Raw genomic sequence first — 9709 nt, forward strand, 5'->3', positions numbered from 1 at the left:
TGAGTGTGTCATACGTACCCGTAATCCCAGTACTAAGGGGCAGGATTCAGTGAACTCTGAGATGCCAAGCAGACAGTCTAACTGAAACAGTGAGTTCTGGATTCACTGAGAAATGCTGGCTCAAGAAATAATGCGGAGAGTGATCCAGGAAGACCTCTGATGTCAACACTGGGTTTCCATGGGTGTCCAATGAGTGCACATGGGCGCATGCACATGCTACAGACACAAACGCACAGCGACACACACAAAGTATGAGTAAAGAAATATGGCCCACATATTCAAAGCATTTTATTCAAGGATGAAAATAGCATGCTAATTGACATTATAGCAAAAAATTATTGGATTTTTTATTATTTTTACCTTAAAATACTTCATAACACCTATTGGTCAGATTCTAAATATAATGTATTTGATTCAGTAAGTTCATTGATATAAAATTCATTAAGTATGATTTAACTGTTGTGTTAAGAATTAGGTTATGAGGAGGCTGGAGAGATGGCTCAGAGTTAAGAGCACTGGCTGTTCTTCCAGAGGACCAAGGTTTAATTCCCAGCATCCACATGGCAGCTCACAACTGTCTGTAACTCTGTTCCAGGTGATCCAACACCTTCACATGGGATATAAATGCAGACAAAACACCAACAATCAGAAAATTAAAACAAAATAAAAATAAATTAAAAAAAAGAATTAGGTTAGGGGGCCAGCAGGGTGGTTCAGTGAGTAAAACCATTTTCCCCCAAGCCTGACAACCTGAGTTTGGTCTCTGGAACACAAATGATGAAAAGAGGTTTTCCTCTGACTTCCACATCCATGACATGGTACATACAGCACCCTACACAAACACACATAAAAATAAATGTAACTTTAAATAGTTTTTTTTATTACTTTATTTTTTTTTTTTAGCCAGGCGATGGTGGCATACACCTTTAATCCCAGCACTCAGGAGGCAGAGGCAGGTGGATCTCTGTGAGTTCAAGGCCAGCCTGGTCTACAAAGTGAGTCAGGATAGGCCTCAAAAGCTACACAAAGAAACCCTGTCTCAAAAACCAAAGCAAAACAAAAAGATTAGTTTTATTTTTCAAGTTTTGATCTCTATACCCCAGTTAAAGAAAAAATAAAAAATAAAAACCTAATGAAAGTCAAAATTGCAGAAAGCTTAAGTTACTTTATAAAGAATATTAAATTCAAATATTATTTAGAACCCCAAAATAATTTCACTCCATGGTTACACAGTTGGATTGAAATTTAAACTACCAATGAGGATTTCAGCCTAAAAATTTCTAGTGAGCTGCTAAAGATGTTTAGTATTGACAAGGATGCCATTGTGCAAGCAGAGAAGGGCCTTGTCACTAAGGACTAGGCAGGGCCCTAGGGAAGGCATGGTATGCTGGGTGGGGGAACTGCCCATTCCTGGGAGGTCCTGGCAGCGTGCTCAAAGATGTACTGAGAGGAGGTATAAATATATGTTTTGAAAAAAAAAAAATTTTTTTTAAGTTCTTAGTGAACCAGAATTCAGACTGTTTCCTGGTGATACATGGATTCTGCCTTGTTTATTACAACTCTTAACAATATCCTCCAAGGGGCATGAAGATAAAAACTGCCTTCCCAGGAACACACTGTCTAGCCAGCTCCTTGGGAAGACTGTGATTTGAATTCTCTGTAGAATGTCATGAGCTGACTCACGGGATGCACACTTCACTCCCCATGACATTCAGCTTAACGAGTCAGCCCGCAGTCCACTCCTTGACACCGGCCTTTTAGCAAAGAAATAAACAAAAGATAGCGAATGGAAGCCTTAGCTAGTTCCTCACTCACAACCCATGCCGGCATGTGTGAGATGGCTGCAAGAGCCGTATTTTCAACAAACTGCCGGTTGTTTCTTGCCAAGAAGTGCCCCTGAACTGAACGGGGCTGATCACATGGGGGATGAATGTGGTTACTCGCCATTCGCCAAACTTAAACTTAGTTTTAGTCATTTTTATGTCGTGTGTTTAATTCCCGTGATACCAGACACCACTATCCATGTGGTCTCAGTGCAAACCCCTGGCATCTTAGAAATTAAATGCAACTGAATGGTTTCCCTGAGGTGGTCCAACCCAGCACCATTGGCTCCAGTCCCACTGCCTCAGCCCATCTGTCTAATCTTTCAACAAAACCAGCCCCAGTTACATGGAGATAGAAAGTATTAGGCCTAAAATCTAGTCTCATCTGAAAGAAAAAAAAAAAGTAAGAACAAAAGCTATGTTTATACCCTGTGTACCTGATCAATATGAAAGGTTTCCTTTCTCTTCCTTTGAACCCTTAAGGACTCTTCCTTTTTACATGAAGTAGTAAGTGTTATACTAAAAGTAGGTCCTTACTGAGTAGATTTTGAAAGTGAGTACTGTCCCCATAATCAGACAACTATGTCTTCCCCACAGTGTCACACTTCTCACCATATCATTACATACAACTGACTTGTCACTTCTAAATGCAAACCAGCACACACATGGAAATGAGGTCATCTGGATTAGCGGGGCCCCAAAGCCCGTTTTATTGGATGTACGTATGTAAGACTTGTAGGCTTTTGGGTGGCTCCACCATAATCACTTAAGGCACATTTGATATCCAGTAGATCACAAGACCCCTCTGGCCTCTGTGTCAACTTAGAGTACTGTTTAGGTTATCAACTGCCTAGGAGCAAACTAGCCCAAAGCTACTGGCTTAAATCAGTGATGTATAGCATTTACAAGTTTGTGAGGTAGGAATTCTGGAACTTGTCAATCCAGGGTTTTATTTCAGGCCCACATGGCATTGGTGAGATGCTGGGTCTCAAGAACCCACTTCCAAAGCAGTTTCTTCATGAAAGTGTGTATGCCCTCCTGTTCCTTGACCTCTGTCTACATGGCATCTCATGCTCTGAAGTCTTTCTTTGTGTTGGGGCCTCTCATACTGCAGCTTGCTCAGGGCAACTGGGTGTGTTTCATGTGGCAGCTGACTTCCAAGTAGTAAATGTTACTGGGCCAGAAACAAGCTCACGTTAGACTGGCATGGTAACTTGACAGCTCTACTGTGTTTCCTTGTTCAAAGTGGTGACATGGTTTCCCCAGAGTCAAAACTGAAGCAGCAGACACCACATCATCAGAAGGCAGTGACAACATGGCTTTGCAGAAGAGAAAATTGTATGTGCCCATGAGTATCTAACTGGCTTTCCGAGGAATGCCGTGTACGTGAGGGGGTATGGGCACTAGAGGGTTAGAAGTCTTATTAATATAAATATAGTGTGGAGTGGGGCACAGTTTGTAGTTATAGTGATTTATAAACTCCATGTCCCAAGTGTTTCTCTCTGAATGTTTTTCCTGGATTTTGCCTGACTCTTCCACTGGTAGCCAGCCCTCTATTACCAGTAAATCCTTCATCTTATTTATAGTCAACTCTCCTTCAGCACTGTCCTCTTGCATTCCAGTGAATTTTCTGTGATAAAAATGAAAGAGTCATTACTCACAAGCCCAAATAATGTACTCTAAGAGAGAGATATTTCCGTGCTGGAATGCAACTCTAATGATGTTATATAAATTAATGGAAAAATAGCAGTAGACATTTGTACTGCCAACTCTTAAAGACTACTTGAACAAAGCATGTTTATTTTGGTAGTATGAATATTTAATTTTTCCTGATCTGAATGATAGTTTAAAGAGTGTTAATCAATACATTAAAAATTTTTTTTTTGAGACAGGGTTTCTCTGTGTGGCTTTGGCTGTCTTGGAAATTGCTCTGTAGACTAGGCTGGCCTTGAACTCACAGAGATCTGCCTGCATTCCCCAGTGCTGGGATTAAAGGCAAAAAAAGTTTTTAAGTTTATCTCTACAACATGAGCTGTTACCACCTCAAAACTTGTCTAACCTGTATCTATTTTAAACAATACAAATATCAACAAATGATTTAATAAAACACAAGTCTAGCCCAAATTTCTTCACAGAGTAAATAGCCGATAGACATTTGGAGGTGAAAAAAAAAATTCTGGAAGAGGAGGGCTGAGTCAGGAGGTGCCAGCCAGACACAGAGGAAACAAGATGTGAAAGCAGAATTGAGAAAAGGTACCAAGCCACATGGCTAAACATAAATAAGAATTATGGGTTAATTTAGATGTAAGAGCTAGTCAGTAATAAGCCTGAGCTAATGGCCAAGCAGTTATAATTAATATAAAAAAATCCCATCAAAAAGAAAAATGAACTACAAGTCTTAATTCAAGAATGTCACTAGCCAAGGCAGGGACAGTCAAAGATCCTTAGGACATAATATGGAACCCACGCCCGTGGATAAACTAGAAGGGAGCTTCACATCTAGAGGGCACTACAAGGCACAGAGACAACTGAGCACTGATTTTCAAAAGCCAAGTTCGTGTGCGCTTTTGAATCATCCACAGAAATAAGTGCCCGATGGATTAACACTGGAAGGGTGAAAACAGTTGAAAACAATGGTTTTACATTCTTGGATGCCTTTCATAAAGCACAGAAAAACAACAACAATGAACTACAAAAGTAACATAGAAAGATTTCAGCGTGCAAATATTACACAAAAGATCGTGAAAAGAGATAAAAGGCTAGCAGCAGGTTAGGAGAACTACTGGGGACTAATAGCTCAGATTTTACTAATCTACATAAAAAACACCAGCAATCCAACATAAAATTTACAAAAGTTTGGATACAAAAGTCAAACAATAAAAAAAAGTGTCAGCAAAGATGAGTGAAGCTGCCCAAGCATAAGGAAATGAGTCAGTGTACTACTATTTATACTGTGGAACAGGAACCTTGAAGTCACCTGCCCACCCAACTGTTGAGGGTGACTGATGTCCAGCATACTCACTAACTACGAGTCAATAAACTAACTGCCCTTTGTAGAAGACAGCAGAGAAGAATCTTCAAAAAGTTATAAAATACATGAATCCAGTGATCCAGGAAATCCAGTCAGTGGGGCAACCACAGAAATACTGGCATGTGTACACAGACATAAGCAGGACATGAAGGACTTAGTGTTGACAGTGAAAAGCCAAAGTGTCATAAACAGCCTGTACTACCTGTTCAGTAGTGTGCGGCACATTATCTGTGGACACCACAGTCATGGAGATGAGAGCCATACATACCACAGAGAAAGAGTGACTTTCTATGTGCTGTATGTATATGAGAGGGTATGGATATGTAGTTTGTACATACAAGATTATATATGGGCACATTTGTAAATGCACAGGGAAAGAAATGCCTAGAAGTATATAGCTCAACTTTTAATTAGCTCTTTCCTGTGAGAGTAAAGACAAGGGTGAAGACTAAGGAGGGGATTCATTTTTATTGATAAACTTTTGTACTATTTAAATGCTGAATTAAAATGCATCATTTTGTACATAAAAGACAAAAAAGGAAATGGCCCTGACATCTCCCTGTGGCTAATTTTACCAAATTTGCTTAGAGAACCCAACTGAAAGGAAGCCTTCTAGCATAAATACTACTCTGAGAATTAGAACTACAAAATTTAATTAAATTTAACTAACGCAAACTACAAAATTAGAATTACAAAATGCATGTTTACTTGCTTATTTTCTGCTGTAATTTATTCTTGCCTCATGCTATCAGATGGGGATAAACTCACCAGCTCTTACCATTTAGAAGAAAGTTTTGCAGAAGGAAAACTTGCTTGAGTGACCAGGTGGGATGAGCAAAGACAGGACAGCAATGGGGTCAAGACTCAGCTACACAGACATACACCATTGCCCAATTTCTTAATGTCCTCAGCCATTTCTGTGCCATCAGAAATATCCTGTCTCTTTTTTTATGATCAACTTTCCAGAAGAAGTAAAACTTGTGTTGTCACATTTTAACATGAACTTTTCCTGACCCCAGTGGTAGCAGGGAGGGTATAGGTCCAGTGTGTTATAGATGCAAGAGTGGATTGCCAATGGAGAGTCCTCCCTCTGACAGAGACCACTGAGACATTCAGGATAAATGCAAAACAGGGGATCACATGAAGAAGAACCATCCTAAGATGAAGGGAGTCTCTCTGCCACACCAGACCTTCCTACATGAAGAATGGACAGAGAACCTTGTCTTCTTCATCATGCATTCCTTTGTCCTGGAACTTTCTATCAATTCAGGTGTGTGTGTGTGTGTGTGTGTGTGTGTGTGTGTGTGTGTGTGTTGCTATATGAGTTTGAGCATATGTACGTGTATGTGTTTGCTGAGGTCAGAGGAGACAGGATTTCTCATTGAATCTAGAGCTCAAGTCTGCATCTCTCTTCCCTACACACCCCACTGACTGGCAGGCAGACAGCAATCCCCAAAGATCCTCTTGTCTCTGCCCCGACAGCCCCGTGGTTAGAGGCTGATGTGGTCATGCCAGGCTATGTGCATGGGGGCTGAAGACCCAAACTCAGACCCTCACACTTGTGTGGGAAGTCCTCTTACCCACGGAGTCATCACCTCAGCTTCTTAATTTGGATTCTCAAAACTTAATTTCTGTGCAAAATTTTAGGAACACATCTGTTCTATAAAGCAGTCACTGGGAGCATGCCTGCAGGGGGATGGGCCCCACGTCTCTTACTCTTCCTTATTCTCATTCCTGGGGCCACAGTAGGAATGAACGGTGTTCCCACATGTTTCCACTGTGATATGTAGCCTTATCATAGGCCCCAAAGCAGTAGAAACAACCAAATATGGCCCGGCATCTCTGAATCTGTTAGTCCAAGGAAGGCTTCTTTCTTGACAGGTTGATTACCCCAGGGATTGTTGATTGTCACAGTCGTGGCTTGGGGAGCCAATCCAAACTTGATTCCCATGATAAGATCTAGCTCCTGAACAATACAGTTTCTACCCCAAGTCTTTTCATTGAGCCAGAACTAACGCATAATGTTCCCGCACTGCCTGCCACTAGAATCTGTTCACGGCACAGAACTTTTGACATCAGTTTCAGAGCAGATGTTTTTTGACCCCAAAAAGAAACAGAAAAGACAACCATAACAAAGCCCTTCAGAATGATCTGCACCTCACTGAAAGAAAAAATTAAGACCTCACTGTAAAATTTTCTTTTTTCAGTGAGATTAGTTTAGGTGCTCTTTAAAGACATAACTGAGCCAATCAGGGAGGTCTAGACACTGATAATCTGATCCAGCCATATTTTTTAAATCGGCCACCAGGACTCTGGCTTACCAAAAGAACAAAGAAAGACAAATGCAAGGGAAGCAGAAACCTTCATTAGATGATTTTCTGCCAAAGCACATTAAAAAATTAAATGACTACATAGTACACCCGCCACGAAATCTATCGTGTTGAGTATCCTCAATCTGCAGGCCTGGATCTTGTTTACCTACCTTGTAAACTGTCGACTCTCTTCATGAACTTCCATTTCTGTGCTTTTGAATTCATTGAGTTCTTTTCTTATTGCTGCCTAAACAGGAGAAAATGAAGCAGAATTTAGGTTACATATTTTCCTAACATATACATCATCCACGAGGCAGATATATCCTTCTGCAACATGACATTTTTGTAAGAGGAAAGAATTACTAATTTATCTCAGATTCAGATTTAATAAATGAAATATGTTAGAGTCTGAGCACCTCTGACAGAAAAATCCGAAATTAGAAGATCTTCATAACCTGAAAAATTCTGAGCATTAATGTGAGCCGCAAGTGGAAAATTCCATACCTGACCTCCTGCGATGGTTACAATGTGGAAGTATGATAACAATGTGTAAAGTGTTCTTCAGGAGATGTAGGAACATGGATGAGTTCTTTTAGAGCAGGGCTGGGGACTGAACCCAGGCCTCACGCATACTAGGCAAGCACTCTACCATTGAGCTAGACTCCTGGCCCTATAACTGCATTTTGTGTGTGGACAGGGTCCTCATCCTTCAGCTATCTCCTTTCATGATGCCCCTGCAAATATCCCAAATTCTAGAAGTACTCCTAACCCATAAACACCTCGGGTCACAAGCATTTCGGAGGAGGGACAGTCATGCAAAAGCCAATCTGAAGCCAGTATGGTCTCCCCGAGAGTGTCCTTGCTTGGTGGGGATGGCAGCTGTAGGGCACAGAATGTGTCATACAGAATGTCCCTCTACACTCTGATGACTGCAGGAAATGCAAGGCATGGGGTTTTTCAGAGCATCCATATCCTGTTCCTAGGAAAATTTTACATTGAAGCCCACCCACCCGCCCGCCCGCCACAGTGACAGAGCTTCGACTCGCTGCCACAGTGATACACCAAGCAGGCAGTTGCTATTTATTTTTTCATGTTGAAAGTTTAGACAAACGGCTGCTGAAAATTCAGCACAGCATTTAAAGCCACTCAGAGAAACATCAAATAGGAGGCTTTATTTAAGGAACACAGAATCCATGCCATGTACAACAAAATGCTTATGCATGCAGACTGGAAAGCTGAAACACCCCTCCAAATGCTAACTTTGGCTGTCTGTTAACAGACAGTGGCAGGATTATGCATGGGTTTAGTTTCAATTTTTGCCTTATTTTTATTTCCTACGTTTTTTTCCCCTACAAAGTGTATTTCACTCACATAAAAAATACTAAAGAAACCCTTTAAGCTCTACTTAGATAGCACTATTCAGACCAAACACAGAATTTTCTATTTTTTACGTAAAGAATGCTTTCCTTCATACACAAGGAAAAGTAGGAATAAAACACCCTTATGACATCCAAGGGACTGGCTTCAGATAAACACAGAATGTCAAAATAAACCCCAGGAAGTGCCTTCCCAGAAAGATAGGAGAATCTACTGTGCGGCTGGAAGTCAATGAACTCCAGGAAAAGGGAAAAGATAGGAGAAAGCCCCGAGACCTCTTCATGGCTCTCTCCCATCATTACCCCTCACTCTACAGGTCGCAGACTTCCCTTCCTAAGTATATGTTAATGCGATAATTAAACTCTGTTGTCACAGACTGTCTCCTCTCCCCAGACAGATTCTTTAGGTCTGGAAGTCTCTTTCGGGGAACCTATAAACAACAGTCATAATTCTTATTACTAACTTTTGGAAATGCCAAAGCAGAGACCCGTTTGTGGGCCTGAGTTTCAGTGTGAAGAGGGGCACAGAATTCCATCTCTGTATTCACCGAAACTTTCTTCTTCTCCTCACAAAAGGTTTCAGCAAAGGCTGTGTGAAGCACTTTAGCTAGACTCAGAAGACATGGGTGTTGGTCTTGGCTATGTTTCCCATGGCAGTATGATGTTCATGGAGGCACTCCCCCCTCAAGCTACAGCTGATCTACTGCTATGGTTGGATGATTGCTATCTGGAGGTCTGAGAAGTCAGACCCATTGTCCAGGGAGGTATTATTAGAGGTGCTGTGAACACTTAAGAGGTGAGACCTTATGAGGGATATGACTTTAGGTCATTTGGGGCATGCCCCTGAAGAGATTGTGGGACTATGGTCTACATTCTCTTTGCTCTTTTGACTCAGGATATAAAGGGCTTGACTCACCATGTGCTCCCCACTCCAACCATATGAAACCCATTCCTTAGACCTTCATTACTTTGACCCTTATATCCAGAACTGTGAATCAAACTTTGTCTATAAGTTAACTGTTCTGGGTACTTTTTTTTTTTTTTTTTACAGTAACAGACATCCAGATAACCTTCCCACCTAGAAAATAGGAAAATATTAGTTCAAAGTGTATTTAAAAAATGTGCGGAATACTGTAGAGTTACCAATAAAATATCATGAAGTTTTAA

Source organism: Onychomys torridus, chromosome 19 (genome assembly GCF_903995425.1).
Source record: "Onychomys torridus chromosome 19, mOncTor1.1, whole genome shotgun sequence".
Classification (NCBI taxonomy): Eukaryota; Metazoa; Chordata; class Mammalia; order Rodentia; family Cricetidae; genus Onychomys; species Onychomys torridus.